The sequence below is a fragment of the Eptatretus burgeri genome, chromosome 2 (assembly GCF_056783735.1).
Source record: "Eptatretus burgeri isolate ZD-2024b chromosome 2, Ebu_testis_v1, whole genome shotgun sequence".
Lineage (NCBI taxonomy): Eukaryota > Metazoa > Chordata > Myxini > Myxiniformes > Myxinidae > Eptatretus > Eptatretus burgeri.
In genome coordinates, this window is record NC_140962.1 from 35,236,369 (window position 1) to 35,254,633 (window position 18,265).

Sequence of the window (18,265 nt, forward strand, 5' to 3'; positions counted from 1 at the left end):
AGCGAGTGGTTCGTGCTCCATCGCCCTGAGCGAGTGGTTCGTGCTCCATCGCCCTGAGCGAGTGGTTGCGAAATAACACCCAATTTCCGAGCAGTTTGCCGTACAAACGTGTTTTCTAAATTACCGAGCCAATTTTTTTTCCACCCAACACACGCAGCAGTTTATTAAGAATAATGTTTGTGAACATATCCCTGAAACGTCTATATAAATACAACATTGTTTTTCGGTGAAAGGCACTCAAGGTTTCTGGGTTGTATACAGTATGTATTGTAGTTGGTAACCACACTGATTCCAACCTGCCAATTCCCAAAAAATTACCGATATTGGCCAAGCACGTGTGTGTGTTCATAAAGCATGAAATATTCTTTCTGCAAACTACCCTATCTCCACCCCCATCTCTCTCTGTCTCTGTCTCTGTCTCTCTGGACACATCCGGATGGTGTTTGTTTCCAGACGAGTCTGGACAGGGTTTGTCTCTGGATGTGTCCGAGTGGTGTTTGTCTCCGGACGCGTCTGGGTGGTGCTTGTCTCCTGACGCGTCTGGGTGGTGTTTGTCACTGGACGCGTCTGGGTGGTGTTTGTCACTGGACGCGTCTGGGTGGTGTTTGTCACTGGACGCGTCTGGGTGGTGTTTGTCACTGGACGCTTCTGGGTGGTGTTTGTCTCTGGACTCATCCAGGCAGTGTTTGCCTCTGGGCTCATCCAGGCAGTGTTTGTCTCCAATCAGCTTGGCTCAGGATGTATCCGGGCAGTATCTATGTCTGGACGGGAGTTTGTCTCCGTTTGGACAGGAGTTTGTTTGGAAAGGACTTTGTCTCTGGACCATGTTGAAAGTATGACTCGTAGAAAATGGATTTCAGACATTATTTTGTTTCCATCTTCACTGTTATTCTATACAGAATCATTTTGATGAGACAGTATGAATCGTAATTAACACTCCACCACACGTCTGCCATCCCTTGGTCTCACCTCACACTGTCTTCCCTTCCCCCACCCCTTCTCGCTCGCCCACCATCCTCTCTCCTTTCCCCTCCACCTCTTCACTCTCCTTGCTCTCGCTCCCTCACCCCTCTGTCCCTCTTCCCCCCTCTTTTTCTCCCCACCCCCCTTTAGTATTACCAACAGGGAAGCGCCGGGTAGTATTTGCTCGTAATAAATACACGGCACAGGGAGGTGAAATTCGCTGCGCATAATGTGTAATGCTTTCAGAGTAAAATGAGTGTTTATTCATGTCTGCAGGATGTCCAATAAATTAAGAAGATATAAGCATACCTGACTCAAGGCCGAGGCTTCAAAATTCGGCATGCTCAAGAGGCTCACTGTCAAAATGAAATGCCCCAGAAGATAAAGAAAATAAGGTCACATTTGGACATGTAGTGTTTTAAAATAACGCTTCTTGCTACGAAACATCATAGTTTGCAGTTTCTGAATATTGTGAATAAAATAATTCCAACCCATCATTTTTGATGGGCTTTTATACTAGTTCCAAATAAATATTGACTGGAACCAAAGTCTTGAAATAACCCTTTGCTTGTTTTGTATTTTATTTTTACAATTACCTTCAAATTTTCACAATTTTATCACTAACGAAAGGATTATGTGCAGCATTCACAAAGTGTAAACATGCTGGAAGAGTTTTTAGGGTCTGGTGAAGCGAAAACTGAATTTGCCGTAGTTCACTCCAAAGGTTATTTCATTCAGTTTAAATTAAACATTTTAAAGCCAAACTTCATCGCAAAGCATAAATATCAATTGAGCTCCTGGAAGTAACAAGGTGGCTGAGAGCAACTGAAAAAAACGAACAGAAAGGAAGACATGTGAAGAAGAAAAATGAGATTCTACACTTTATCCATCTCTGAAATGTCCATACATCGTGGCGTCGATGGGTCTGACTAACGTTACTCGTTGAGCCAGTAGCTTTTGCTACTCCTAAAGATTGCCGAGCTTACCAAATTCACATTGTGTTCAAGTAACTGTTCTTGACCATTTACAAAAGCTCAAGGATCGCTCCAATCCGAGGCCGAACCTGGTGGTGCAACACGCAGTATGCAACGGGTGGGAAAACATCTCTTTTGGGGGAAATGGGGGTTTATTAAAATAAATACGTGGATAAGGGCAGGCAAGATGCCATCAATAAAATGGTACAAACCAGACACTCAAAGGACAAATGAGTAGGGAAGTATACACACTTACGTATAATGAAAATCAATAAAGCCGAAAGCCGAACCCAATGTGGTGCCAAAAATAAATAGAGGGACTCGCACAACAATGGAGAACGAGTGAAGGCTTGAGGCAGTGCACGAGCTGGTTGTGATCCGTTATGACCTGATAGTCCGTGCAAGCTGGTGTTACAAAGGGCTGGTGGAGCACAAGGTGGGAGGATGGTGATGAGGAGACGTATGGCAATGAGGACATTGATGCTGTCTCTGCCAAGGTCCGATCCCAAATCTACCAAAAACTCCAAAACTCAAACACATTAAAGATGGTCTCTAACTCCAAGAACTCAAACTCCGAGAACTACCACTCCACGATTATCACTCCAACTCCAGAACCAGAACTGCTGAGCTCGGACACGGTTATGGCCTTTGCAAACTTTGGCACCACATTTTTGGGTGGCGCATCCCCATCATTAACCGTCCAATTCTGTGGGCATGCAATCTTTTGGGCCAGCGCACCCTATGGGGCAGTTCCAATAAAAAGCCTGATGCCTCCTTTCCAAGGCTCTGCAGCTGATATTGTCACCATGGCTTGCAATTCACTAGCCAGACTGTTTGTGTTGTTTCCTCCTAAAATGCAATGCACTTCCAATTGTGCCTTTGTGTCCAAGTCCTCACCCAGCCTCGCTTGAAAACAGGTTTTACACAACAAACTTACTATACACTGTCTTAAAGTTAACACTCACTGCCTCCTCAATACACGTTTTTTAATACGACTTTCTTCGAAATAAATAGCTATTAAATAGGAATGTATGCTACCCTATCACACGGTTAATACTATTCTTACCACAATCTAGCTCTGGATCCCCTTCCCTGTAATCTAGCTATCGAGCTCTGACCCACATCCACCCTCCCTTCCATGATACTTGGACATCTCTATCATGTCTATATATTTGAGGCAGAGAGTTGTAGTGAAGCTACGTTCTCGTAATGATTACTCATTCTGGATATTTGAGTGATGGATTAATAATCTCTACATCCCTGTGTAACCATATAATCAGTGTTTGCTTGTAAACCTACTTAAGTTTCGAGTTTTATAAATTTAGATTAATAATTTATTGTATTTTTTGTAATGACAATTGCCATTGAAAGTACATGTGTAGTTTAATAAATTTGTATATTTCTGTAAACTATAAACATCCACTCCCTCCCTGAAATGGTCATCCTGGTGCTTCGTACAGTCGGCATTGTATCAATGAATGCACTCGCCTTCGTAGGGGACATAAAGCTCGATGTCCCAGATGATAGTATTTCCTGGTGTATATTAAATATCCTATTCAAAAATAGTTGGAAATTTGGTTCCGAGACTCGTTAAATGCCAAACTCATGATCCAATGTGTAGGGGTACCATATCAGTGGCACAGCTATAATTCAGAAATGATGCAACTAGCTGCTGATTTAGTCATTTAAATTCTGAATTCGTAATAATTAGCATTCATGAGAAGTTCTTCAACAAATGGAACAATGTGTTTTACACTTTCTTCAAAGAATGGCATGTATCATTGCACAACACCTTGCGAGTAAACACTGAAATTATATAATGTCCAGTATATACAACGCAATATGAGAGATGAAATAACATAATGTACGCTTTGAACATAAATTATTCCTGAAGTACTGTATAAATTGAAAAAGTGAAAATCTACAATTCCCAGGCTGGAATTACAGCTAAACCAGATAAGCAACCTCCCCTTCAAGGCATATCACTGCTCAGAACGACTTCAATGAGAGATTTCTACTTTTCATTTATACACAGCACTATGCTTCACTATTTAAAATTATAATGGGAAACACAGTGAGATCAAATTTGTGAAAGAAACATGTCATACAGACAGATGTCATTCAACCACCTGAATGCAAATACGAGGTGTGTTCAAAAAATATCCAACCTTAATTTTTCGTGCGTAAACAAATGAAGCTAGGGAGGCGTGGTTTGGTGCACGTATGTCGGTGATCCTAATTCGTATGCGTGAATATTTTCCCGCCGGCAGAAGCTGTCAGTCGCCGACAGACCGCCGATGAGTGAGGAAGTGTAAGTGAGCACCGTCGGATTTTCGTTTTTGACAAAATAACGGATCACTGTGGTCTCATCGCCAGTGATCACTGTGTTGAAGAAGTTGGGATCGCTGTTCACAGTCTCCAGCATGTCCTGTGTGATCTCCACACGGAGTTGCTTCTGCTCGATCGTGAGCAGCTTTGGCACAAACTTCGCTGAGATTCTCCTTCAGCTCAAATCCTCAGCCACAATGGAATGAACGGATCCAATGCTGACGCCCGCCTCGTCTGCAAGTTCTCTGATCGTGATTCGACGATCCTGCATCAGCAGGGTCCTCACTTGGTCAATGACGATGTCATTTCGGGATGTTGAGGTCCTACCAGAACGTGCTTCACTTTCCACTCATGTGTGCCCATCTTTAAAGCTGTTGTACCACTCTTTTATCTGTGTGGTGCCCATTGCTTCGTTCCCGAAGGCCTGTTGAATCTTGCGGATTGTTTCCACTTGGGAATCGCCAAGCTTTACACAAAATTTGGTGCAGTAGCGTTGTTCAAGTTTTTCCATCATTTTGTCAAAAACGAAAATCCGACGGCGCTCACTTACGCTTCCTCACTCATCGGCGGTTTGTCGGCGACTGACAGCTTCTGCAGGAGGGAAAATATTCATGTATACAGATTAGGATCTCCTCCATACATGCACCAAACCACGCCTCCCTCGCTTCATTTGTTTACACACGAAAAATTAAGGTTGGATACTTTTTGAACACACCTCGTATAACTCGAGTTCATGGAACACGATACACCCCACGCAGTGTTACACAAGGAAACTAGATGCAAGGGAAGGCCATTCAGCCCATCAAGCCTGTACCACATCAACACTGGACCAATTATATCCATCAAAACAACACAATTTCATTGGGGGAATGTGGATGAGATAATGTGACACGCCCAGGGATATCCCAAGGGTATCAAAATAAAGATGGGGACATATATTTATTTTAATTATTTAAATAAAGAAGAAAAGCTTTTTTGGGGGAGGGGGGGTTCAGGTGGAGCTATATACTATACCCCTCTATCTCCAATACTTCCAGGTACCTATCTAACGCCAATTTAAACTTATCTACTGTTTCTGCTGCCACTACCTTTCTAGGGAGACCATTCCATGCATTACCTTCTCTCTGAGTGAAAGATTGCTGTCTTAACTCTCCTCTTCTTTACTCTCAGGCTATGGCCCCTGGTCCGATCACTGTCTACTGTGCTGAATAATTCTGCCCTTATTTTTTTTGTCTATACCCTTCCTTATTTTGTCTGCCCTTATTTTGTCTATACCCTTCACAATCTAAAACATCTCTATCATATCTCCTCGTAAACGCCTCCTTTCTTATGTATAAAGTTCTGTCTCCTTCAGCCGCTCCTCAAAGCTGAGTCGAGCTAGTAGTCCTGTGCTGAACCCTCTCCACATATAGCAGCTATGTCCTTCCTCAGTTGTGGTGACCAAAACTGCACACAACATTCCACATGTGGCCTCACTAAGTGCTCAAATATATACTTCAATTTTAATAAGATAATGATATTGTTACGGCTGTGGAAATTCGCAATACACCATAAAGGTTCCTTAGATTAGCTATGCCGGTAAGTGAGTGTTCAGATCGGTTTCCCCACCGTTGTTTAGAGGGGATTCTTTGTGTTCACCGGGCTGCGACTCATTGAGATAGCCGTTTTTCTTTACCTATCATTATTTTGAACCTACACGCAAACAACAACCGCCACCAAGTACGCCGCAACGCCAAGCACGCAACAAACCTACATGCAAACAACAACCGCCACCAAGTACGTCACAACGCCAACCACGCTACAATTTCCCTCACAACAACCACCACCATCTTCGCCACTACCCCCGCTTCCGAACGCCATCCTCCACGGTCCACGCTACGACGGTTTCCGCGTCGGGAACCGTCCGAGAACGCGGGCAGGATTGACAGAACAAAAGCTCTTGCGGAGCCTGTGGGGTTTTTCCCGCCTATTTTCCCCGCGCTTGGTGTGAAGGGAAGGGGGGCAGGGCAGCTCGCTTCCGATTGGTGGATGCACGGCGTGAGGCGGTCGGAGTGAGGGCACGCCCCTTTTCAAGAAGCTTCTCGAAGGGAGGTGGAGCCAGAAGTGGGGCGGAGCAAAGGGCGGAGCCCCGACCTATAAAGGGCGGACGCACGCGAGGATCTCACTCTCGCTCTCGTTCTTGGTCTCGTGGCGCTGGTCACCCCTTGGGGCTTCGCTCTGCCTCTCGCTTGGTTCATGCTCTCGGTTGCGGACTGTTCTTCTCCTTGCTTGGTTCCTGTGCTCGTGGTCCTGTGAGCGGCCAGTTGGTGGAGACGCGGACAGAAGGCGCAGCAGAGCCGGCTGTGTGAGGGACCTGCGCGTCCGGACTAGGGGTGCCGGAGAGGGTTCGCCGGCCGCGTGGGAGGCCGGAACCAGGCGCGACCACGCTGACGGTCGTGGGAGAGGGACTCGACGACCACTAATGGGGGGGGGGGCAGGTAACCTGCTACGGTCTCGTGGGCCCATTCGGTCATCCACGGCCCACGGCCACAAAGGTCTACGAACCCCGTCTACCCCCTTGCCTATGAGGGGTCTTTTGTTTTGTTTTGTATGACTGCTGTGGCGCCGTGTCCCTGTTAGTAGAACCTGCTAAGTAACTGTGCTTGTAAATAATAATTATAGTCGGTCGTATTGCTTTTGTTTTCTATTTCTTGCCTGTACATTGCATTACTGCCTTGCTTGTGTTGTGTGTGTAATACGTGCTAAGTGAATAAATGTCCTTGTGTGAAATGTATCCCGTTTGTCGTGTCCTATTTCCTTTTTGAAAGCCATCTTGCATCGTGGAATGAGTAGTGGGTTTTGAACGCCTGGTAAAGAGAATCGGATCCTTCGAGGTCGGCGATAACACCGCTCGGTTATCGCTTTAGAACGGAACGGGCCACTTAAGCGGTCCGTGTCCCAAGCCGACCTGCGGCGCGGTGCAGCCCCTCAGTAGGTTACCCGCGCGGGTATTTAGGTATATCGACATTCGGCGATTCACACTTTCGCGCGGGTAGAATGCAGACTGGGCTGTGGTGAGGTTAAACCCCCACCCGTGACTGGTTCCTGGCGATAGTTCCAGGAGGGTCATAACTGAATTGTCTGTCCGGTGGGCGACGCGGCTGCCATTAGAGGAACGTGGCCGATCGCACGCCGGCGGGCGCGAATTCGTCACAATATTAAAGATTTTTTTTTATTCCGAGAGTTTAGCGTGACTGAAGCAGTCTTATACATCACCCTTATGGCCTTATACACTGTAATAAGACGACGTTGAGTCGCAGTTTCGAAGATGGAGGATTTATTGATCAGCACAGAACGTATCGTCATTCAGCCTCGTACTAACAAAGCCATATTGGTCTTCTTCCCCACGATACTGTCCCTCTCACAGCCCTCTCATGCTATATATTGATATATAGCATGGTTCTTCGGAGTATTATGAAGGCGATTTGTGTTGTACAGTGTTCAAGTGAATAATTCGATTTAAATACAGATTTAAAGAGGTTTAAATGTGTATAAATAAATAAATTCCAGGTTTTACCGCCCTTTTCTCCAGCGCCTATTCCATCACCCTATCTAACGTGTTACATTAGTTATTCATGCCTGTTGTTTGTGTCCATTATGGTGTCCTTAAAAACAGTAGGTTTCCTGTTTGGAATGATATAAAATTTTGTTTGATTGCTTGACAGGCTGACAGAGCCAATGTATGGGGAAACGGCAAACTTGTCTTCCTATTCACGTTCAGATTAGTGTTCAAAATATAACATTCAATTTCAATAAGTTGTTTCTCGATCATAAACTGATAAGATGGACAGACGGACAGACGGACATGAACCAATTGCTTAACCCCGCTTTTCGCTTCGTGTGCGTGGGGTAATAAAACAATATTGATACGTGTATTGAATCAAATAAGCTTTTAAAAATTCAAATGAGAGAATTTCTCAAAATGAAGAGGAAAAGGTAGGTGTTGGAATTGAAAAAGACGAAAATGCAGCCACCTCCAAAAATGATAAGTGAGGGAGAAAATATAAAGTGAGGCTGATGTTAAAATTTGGTACATCTCAAAAATATTCACATTGAAAACAAAAGCACACTGTTGACTCGTACAGTGCTAATGCTTACTTTGCTGTTTTTTTTTCCCCCGAATCCCTGCTGAAAGATGCTGTTTGTGAGTCCAACTGTCGATTCTCACATAGTCTGACCATTCTGCCTTGTAATGGGGATCCATATGGAACGGAATCCGACGACAAATGTTGTTATGGTGCTTTTCAGGCAGGCAGTTGATTTCTGATTGAGTCCTGTCATGTCATTCACTTGTCAAGATTAAAGATCCCAATATCTCTTTCAAAATAAGAAGGCCATTGTGTGTTGGTACTTCAAAATTCCAAATTTGTATCTTCATCTATCATCAGGGGTTTCAGGGTGGTGTGGGGTTGGGGGGGGAGGGGTATGGCACAGGCACAACTGTTCCTCCTCAGAGTGATGCAACCAACAGCGAGATTTTTGATTGGTTACAAAGAATACCACATCATAAAATAATTAATGTTTGGAAAACCGTTAAAATCACAACAAAGGACACAATGTAATTATGTTTACATATTTCCAAAGTAACAATAAAGACAATTATCACGACAAAAATGAAAATAATACTTATCTGTATATCTGTATGTGTATAAGCCTGGTGTTGGCTTTATGGTGAGAGTGGTGGGCTTGGGGTCCTGGGATTCTGAGTTGAAATCCCACTTGGATGTTCAATTAACAGCAGGTGGGGGTGACTCTGCTTGTCTTCCTTCTGAGGTTGGCAGAATGAGTGCCAGCTTGCTGGTATCCCGGGTTGGAGTGGTGATCCGTCCAGGATTGTACCCAATAGCCAAGGAGATTGCTTCGTCAGCAACAACGCTCTGAACAAAGTATGGTCCCAATGGATGGGTTATATATCCAGTATGTACATGTACATAGATACACACTAGAAGGATATGATGAAAATATATATGTGTATATTTTGTTGAAGATTGCGGGCAGGGGGGGGGGGTGTTGGGATTACACATTTTTACAAAAAAGCGAGAGCAGACCCGGTCTCAGGCAACGTTTCGCCAGCTTCATAGCCGGTTTCATCAGGCACAACAGACCCTGGGACCCGGCACGTGTCCGGTTTTTATTTTGATACGACCGCTCATTTCCCGTCACGTGCTGATGCTCGAGATAAAACGGAGGAGTGCTTTTTTTTTTTTTGATAATTTTATTTTGCAAAAGCAAAAACAAACATTGAATCACATCATTGAAGGGATGCTCTGCTCTTTTTTTTGTTTTTATTTACACGTGATCTGGTGTTGTATGTGTGTGCGCGCTTGTTGTTTTTGTGTTTGTGCTTCCAGGGCATGAATGATGAAGATGATAATGGCCTAACTGGGGAGACGGTGGACATAACCACAAAATACATACCTCTAATGCAAGTGGCGAAAACTGGATGGTGCAAATGGCTGGATAAGGTGGGCAACAAACACTCGATCTCAAACACCACATCCACATGTGCACAACACCCAACGATCACCCCAACACTCGCACAACCAACACATCATCATGCCCAACCTGGACACGAAACCAACCGTGTTCGTGCCCCAGAATACTAAAATACAAAAACAACAACAAGCGCACACACATGCTTACCCACACATATACAACACCAGTTCACAAGTAAAAACAAAAAAAAGCAGAGCACCCCTTCAATGATGTGATTTGACGTTTGTTTTTGTTTTGCAAAATAAAATTATTTAAAAAAAAAAGTATATATATATATATTGTTACGGCTGTGGAAATTCGCAAACCACCATTCAGGTCCCGTAGGTGAGATATCTCTAAGTACCTGTGTAGTTCGCCCCAAACCCGTTGTTTAGAGGGAATAAATGTGATTCATTCGGGCTGCGACACTTTGAGTCAGTCGTTTTTCTTTTTCTATCTTTTATTTCAAATAAAAACCAGCAAGACTCTCGGTGGGCTTTTTGCGCCATCCTTCTCCACGCTTGGTGCGAGGGAGGAGAAGCGAGGGGAGGGCAGCTGGCGCCCGATTGGTGGATGCGCGGTGTGACGCGGCCAGGGAGGAGGAACGCCCCTCTTCGAGACCTTTCTCGAAGCGCCTCGAAGGGGGTTGGAGAAAAGAACGGGGCGGAGCAACAGGGCGGAGCTCCGGGATACAAAAGTCGGAGATGGGTGAAGCAGTTGTGTGGATGCTCTTGCTCGGTGGATATTCTTGCTTCGTGGTTGCTCTCGCTCTCGTCTTCCGGCTCGCTCGTCCTGGTGGCCGCTGGCCTGGTCTCTTGTGGGGCAGTTGCAAGACCCCGCTGGCGGGAAGGAGCGTCCGCCATTCCCCTCTCCCGACTTCGGGCATCCACGTTTCCCCCCCCCCCCTATCCGCGCTGGGATAGCGCGGAACACTCGGTCCGTAGCGTCGAGTGGCCAACACGTGCAGGCACGAGGCACGCAGGAGAGGACTCGCCTGCAGTCCGGAGTCACGGCCAGGCGGGACCACATCGACGGACGTAGGAGAGGGACTCGATGGCCTAAAAGGGAAGTCACCATTTCTTTTCGGGGTTTTTTTGTATGGAACTTGTGGCGCCGTGTCTTGAGAAGTAAAACGGTTAAGTGTTGCCGTGTGTCGGTCTTAGTCAATTGTAGCTCTGCGTCGTCGTTGCTTTATTGTTTTTTCTTCTTGCATTTGCTTTATGTGCATTCTGATCCTGTTTGGCTGTATATGTGCGCTTGTGTCTGTGTCTGTGTGAATAAAGTGCTTGTGTGAACTTGTTCCCCATTTCGCTGCGTCCTTTCCTTCGTTTGAATCTCCATCTTGCTTCACGTAAAGGGTTCGTCGTGGGCTTAATACGCCCGATAATTAATCGGAACCGTCGAGGCCGACGATAACACCGCTCGATTATCCCGATAGCACGGAACGGACCGCTTAAGCGGCCCATGTCCGGAGTCGACCTGCGGCGAGGTGCGATCGCCCGGTTTACCATCCGCGTGGGTACTTAGGTAGGTCGAGTTTGGCGAACAACCCTTTCCCACGCGGGGGCTGATTGGCTCGATCGCGGTGAGACCGAAAGGTCCACCCGTGACTGGTTCCCGGCGTTAGTCCGAGAGGGTCACGACTGGATTGTCCGTCCGGTGGGCGACGTGCCACGATTCGAGTCACGTGGCCGATCGCACGCCGGCGGGCGCGAATTCGCAACAATATATACACATACACACATACTGTATATTCATGAATTCAATGAATGGATACATTTGCTCAGACGAAATATTTCAATTTCAATTTCAGTTCTCTGATTGATTGTTTTATTAGATGTGGCTCTGATGAAGATGATAATGGTCAAATATCCGTCACAATGATATTTTTGATGGTATTCAATTAAAAAGTTGTGAATAAGGATATTATTAATAATAATAACAATGTGAAAACAGCATTATAAACATGTTTAATACCATTTTCAATAACATTTAAAACCAACACTATTAACTATATCCAGGCTGGACCTCAAGCACAACAAGCTGAGCAGCCTCCCTGACACGGCGTTTCCTGGTACCAGGAAACTTCGAACTAATCCCTCCACTGCTGGGTGAAAATTTTCAGTTTACATCTGTAAATTCAATGATAAAATTAAATGTTCAGAGCATTTGGAAATACAACACAGAACAGATGAGATTAAATTAAATGAATGTATGATGAAATGCACAAATGTTTAGGAATATAACAATAACTGGAAAGCATCCCAAAATGCAAAGCCCGTCCATGTCCACTTTGTTTTCAAACTAAACTTGACGAAAACTACATATGAAAAAAAAGGAAAATGTATTAATTAGCGTTCTCTGTATTCTCATACACTCAATTCTAAGCTGTCTCGCCTGGGTTTGAATCCCGACCCAATTATAAACTGCCAACCCGGTTTTTCACAGGCAGGGTGATTCATCAATGTGTGTGCTGTCCCTCGGATGGATGTTAAACTGGACGTCCCGTCTGCCCACATTAGTTGGTGGACGATAAAGATCCCATGGTGTCCATTGCAAAGAGGAGTTGAGCTATCGTCGGAACCATGAACAAATTCCAAATTCCTGCCCTATCTACTGCTTGGAGAGGAATAGCAAACCACTCAGCATAACCCCAGGCCAAAAACCTGCTTTGGCAGAACCAACGCTCCGAGTATGATACATCGGATCAGGAAATTCTCAAAATAAAGGTTTGTTGAAAATTTATTGACAAGCTCAAATGATAACAAGTGGAAGTCCATGCATTGCGTGTCAAGCCATTGTGTGATTATGATGGAACATAGATGTGAAAACAGGAATCCGTATCTTAAACAAAGTTTTGACAAAATAGTGTGGTGGGATTAATTAAGATCAGAGAGTGAGTGGCATGTGAGTGAGTCGAACATAGATGCGACGTAACACTGTGACGTAGGGTAGACGGACAATGAAAAGGAGACTGTGACGTAGGGTAGACAGACAGGACACCAAAATTTTGCCCCTCATCCCAATGCTTAGTTGATACTCGACACGCAAAAAAGGTTATGGCCTGGACACACACACACACACACACACACGCACACACACACACACACACACACACACACACACACACACACACACACACACACACACACACACACACACACACGCACACAATATTACTGTATATATATATATGACATGAATATAAGTAGACTTTCTTTAAAACGGTCTCAAATTGACTATCATACATCAACAGCAGAGTAATCATTCGCGGCCCTGTGCTTCACGTATTCACGGTGTTTTTTGCGGGATTTTTGATTTTCCCTTATGAATCACGAACCGCCGGGAACCTATCCCCCTTATTCACATTGAAACAATGCCCCGACATTCGTGGATTTGACATCCAAGGCATTTTTCAGTAACGTATCCCTGGCGAATGTCGGGTTCCGACAGTTTATGAAACATGTTTTGGTGGAATTTTAAAAAATACATCTAAAAGACAACTTTAAAGACATTCCAAAGCATTTTATGTGTGATGACATCTATCATGCAATTGAAAAGTTTGAGTATGTAAAAACAAAGATGCATATTAATCCAATATTAACAATATTCATTGGAGATTCATTTGCCATGAACTTGTTTCACGTGACCACTATTTTGCCTTTCACCCAAAGATTAATGAAAGTTTGTGTCTCTGTGTAAATATTTGACTCTTCAATTATCTCCATGGAAAATAATTGCTTGGAATTAAGTCATGGCTATGATAGAGCATGCTACTCCACAATGGATACTTGTTTGGACTCTTGAAAGAAATGACTTAAATCTTCAAAAAAATTCACAAAAGTCAAGGACAACTGTCATAGAAATGGGGAACTGGACATATTGTAAAACAATTGAAAAGTCTTTTTCAAATATGGCAAGATATGATACGAAACTTGATTAACTGTCCCTTCGATGAATACGGGACCGATAAGAGCAACTGAACAATTATCAAATACAAAAATGCACAATTCAATTTGTCACAAGATTCTCTTGATTCAGGATGTGATATCTGGGGCAAACAATCTTTGCTTTCCAACCTGCAGAGAAAAGAAACCTGTCATCATTCTTGGTTCACCATGTATGTGTACATAATGCTGTATATGGAAGAACTCCACAGCTGGTTGTAACTCAGGTACAGTTCCTTCAGCAAAGGCAGATTATGAAACACTCCATTTGGCAAACTCTGCAGCTTGTTGACATTCAGTGTCAGTTAAAAACATTCATTTTTAATAATAATGTTTATAATATATCGTGAAGCTCGATAGAATATGAAATGTCACAAGTGTGCAGTACATGGTAGAACTGTAACAGAGGTCGTATGGAAAAGAAAAATAATTTTGCAAATACTAACTGTTACATCGCTTGGTAAACAGATTTCATTATTTGCATTGAACTTCCCTCATGAAGAACCCACTCGCCTTTAAGCTGTCTAGCCTGGGTTCAAATCCCGACCCAGATATATACTGTCATCCCAGTGTTTCACAGGCAGGGAGATTCATCAATGTGTGTGCCATCCATCGGATGGACGTTATACTGGGCGTCCCGTCTACCAGCATTAGTTGTTGGACGGTAAAAATCACATGGTGTCCTTTGCCAAGAGTAGACGAGGTATTGCCGGCACCCTGGCCAAATTCTAAATTCCTGCCCTAACTGCTTCGTCGAACGTCATGACTCCATTCGATTCGTGAAAGACTCGTGCCAAAAACTTCCCCGGCCAACCCCACAGTAATGTGGCAACAATTGTGATTGTTAAAGAAAGAAGAAGAAAAACAAACTTCCCTCTTGAAGAAACAAAAACTTCCCATGAAATCAAATGCAGTAATTGGTCATTTTAATTTTTGCTCTCTGGTTCTAACTTGCAGCACCACATTATATTGTGGTTTTTACCATAGTATATCACCACAAACCTCAGATTGTGGAAGGATTCAGATAATATACTCTATGATTCCTCAGTATACACGTCCTCACTGCCCACAATGATAGAATCGTTTGATTTCCAATGCAATCTCCCATTACCTTATGATCAATGTCAGGAGTATACATAATTATTCCCGCGCTTTTGAAGAAAAGCGGGAATATTGTGATTGTTTCTGCCGTACATCCGTCCGTCCGTCTGTCTTACCCTGTAACTCCTCCTACACCGTTTGGAATAGGAACTTGAAACTTTGGGACACAGTAGATATATGTATGGGGAAGTGTACAACACTTTCGGATTTTAGATATGACCCCTAGTGGCCGGGCCAGAGGGGTTGGGGTCATGGGGGTCGATTAAATAAAAAAAAAATTGTGTTATAGCTTTTTAAATCAATAAAATTTCACCTAGTGTTAATGGGACAAAGCAGTGTACGTGGGAATATGTGATTGTGTGCCATCGACAACGTAGTTCTAGTTGCTTATGGAACTATACTGTACACTATGATTGACTACTATTGTCAAAATAACCTAATCTGTGTGAAAAGTATCTAATTCTGCCAATATAAATATTGATAAACCTTGATAAATAGTTCCCAAGGTGCTGTGATGTTTATCATAACTTTAAATGTCCATGGAGTATCTAATACAGATCCTGATGGGAGACCATTATCCACAGCAGTGAGAGTTACCATGTCGTCATTTCACTGGTTACATTTGTTACAGTCGATTGTATGAGCACGAAAACTCTACAGCTGGTTGTTCTCCAGGTAGAGTTTCTCCAGTAAAGTAAGCTTGTCAAACACTCCATCAGGAAGCCTCTGCAGCTCGTTGTAACCCAGGATATTGAATTTATAATATATAGTCCAAGAGCATTAGGTCAAAATAGGCCCTAACCTGGACATTTTTGGTAACAAGCTGATTTTTTCAGGATAGGTCCAGGAATATGTCTAGAATAACATACTAAAAGTCCTCATAAATCCTCCTTGAGCGTTTTCCGCAATCCAAGATGGCGTCCAAAATGGCCGCCTCTTCTGTTTTTCTCATAACTTTGCAAGCAGGTTTCCCCAAAACACACTTTAAATGTCTACATATATGTTTTGAAGTATGAGGAACTCATTAGAATACATCTTAAGAGATGCTGAAGCACGCAAGTACCAATAAGACCTCTTGAGTTCTTCCAAAAATCCAAAATGGTGTCCAAAATGGCCGTCATTAACAATTTTATCTCAAAATTGTTTAAATATTTATCATTAATTAATTAACTGTGATATTTCATCCTGAAAATATTCAACAAACATTTCAATTATAAATGTGGTTTCTGTGCATACAGTATTCAAATCAATTTGAATGTTAAAGTCTAGAAGTGTGCCCTTAATCGCTTATGACATTACGAGGGAAACATTGTACCATCAGTTTGATGCTAAACAGACAGGGCGACATAAATTTGCCATATGGTCCATTTTCGTCACCTAAAGCTCGGAAATTGAAAACTTGGTGCTAACCTTTTTTTACCAACAAGATGCAGTTGATGTCTACCATGAGGTGAGTTCTATTTGAAACATTCCGTTATCATTAAGGAAGTAAAACTATTATTTTTGGTACCCAGACTAAATGCATGATCAAAATTTGTGTCTTCATGCATGTACTACACAGTACTGTGTAATATCACTTGACAGGGAATTTCTGTGGAGTAGTCTATCGTTACACCTAAAACATTGTATTGAATCATTTTATTTGTTTCATGTAGATGAAAAGAATTATAGTATGATAGAAATCAGAGAGTGTATGACACTCCTTCCTATTGGTACATGTATGCTGTATTTGTATAAAAGGTTCCTTTTTTGTGTGTGTCATGTCATTCCTATATTGTGATATGCTAGTACACATTCATTATTAATAATAGCAGACATTTTAAAGTGCCTTTTCCATTGGATACAAAGTGCTATGAGATGTCATCCCTGGTTGTCATAGGAGATAAAATATATTACCAGGCTGCGACAGTACAAGTGCAGTGCACATCTAGGGATAACAAAATAAGTTAGTCTTCAAGTCACATATTACATGGCAGTGAATTTCTGTGGAGTAGCCACTATCATCATCATTTTCCTCTCGGGTTTCCTTGCGAGATTTTCTCTGCCCAATACAATTCCTACCAGACATTCTGGCACCCCATAATGAGTTGATTCATCCGTAATTTAACTTCACAGGTATCAATATGTAAACATGCTATAGAGTACTGTGATTGTGATGTGTTATAGAAATTGCAGAATCATGTGATGGCAATCATGTGATGGCATTGGCACTTGTGTGCTTCTACATCTCTTATAATGTATTCTATTGAGTTCCTTGTACTTCAAAACATATATTTAGACATCTAAAGTGCGTTTTGGGGAAACCTACTTGCAAAGTTCAGAGAAAAACATGAAATGGCGGCCATTTTGGACGCCATCTTGGATTGCGGAAAACGCTCAAGGAGGATTCATGAGGACTTTTAGTATGTTATTTCACACACATTCCTGGACCTTTCCTGAAAAAAATCAGCTTGTTACCAAAAATGTCCAGGTTAAACCCTAATGCTCTTGGACTAATAATGATGGACAAGTTACAGTTTTATAGAATAATGTGATGGGAGAATAAATATTATAAAACTGTTCCGGAAATTACTTTGGAGTTAAGGACAAGTTAATTATGGGATCGTTATACGCTAATGAATGTTAGCATGAGTATTCATAATTAGCATCGACCAGAGTCATGTGTATAGTTAGATCCCCTGTTGCCTCTTATCCTCGTATCTGTCTCTTTCTTCCATTTCCATTTCGGGTTTAATCTTTAAATTATTCCCATTGCAGCGTCAGTGTTGCTGAATAAGTTTCTTGGCAAGGGCTATAATGGGTGGTTTTTCATTGCCTTTCCAGCAGTAGTTCGGGCAGGAATTTTGAATTTGGCCAGCGATAGCTTGCCTATTTTTTGAGAAGGACACCATGGTTTCTTTAACCTTCACCAACTAATGCTGGCAGATGTGACACTCAGTTTAATGTCCATCCAAGGAATGGCACACACATTGATGAATCACCCTGCCTGTCAAACACCGAGATGACAGTTTATAGTTGGGTCGGGATTCGAGCACAGGCTAGACAGCTTAGAGAGAGTGTTCATCCCTCCAGGCCATCCTGCCAGGATACAATACCATCTGAATGATATATTTTGCTCTGCAGCCTCTTTTGAAGAAAATCATATCGGCCTAAAGATCACAAAATGCTTATTTACAGTGAACATTTGCGAGATCCTCAGAGGAAAAGAGCCATTTTTTAAAAACAAGACGTGATTTCATGGAGTTCAATTTACAAGATATTAATGAGTATCTCATGTTTTATAATAGCAGTGAGAAACATTGATTCGAGCTGTGAGAAGTTTTCTGGTGTTAAGTTTTTTTTTTAGAGTGTGTTTTAAGATGGTCTACATTTCACAGGCTATAAACAGCTGGTGTACTTTAGCTAAAAAGCTTCGCTTTTCAACTTGATAAAAGGAAA

General features: G+C 42.8%; 1 protein-coding gene across 1 annotated transcript in view; it reads left to right on the forward strand.

The window, feature by feature from the left end:
- Window positions 1-9,154: 9,154 nt before the first annotated feature.
- The window catches only part of LOC147031791 (uncharacterized), a 114,801-nt gene continuing 105,690 nt past the window's right edge, over window positions 9,155-18,265 (forward strand). The window contains exons 1-2 of the mRNA XM_085867631.1: window positions 9,155-9,190; window positions 9,656-9,769. The gene's annotated coding sequence lies outside the window, so the exon portion shown is untranslated. The remainder of the gene's footprint in view (window positions 9,191-9,655; window positions 9,770-18,265) is intronic.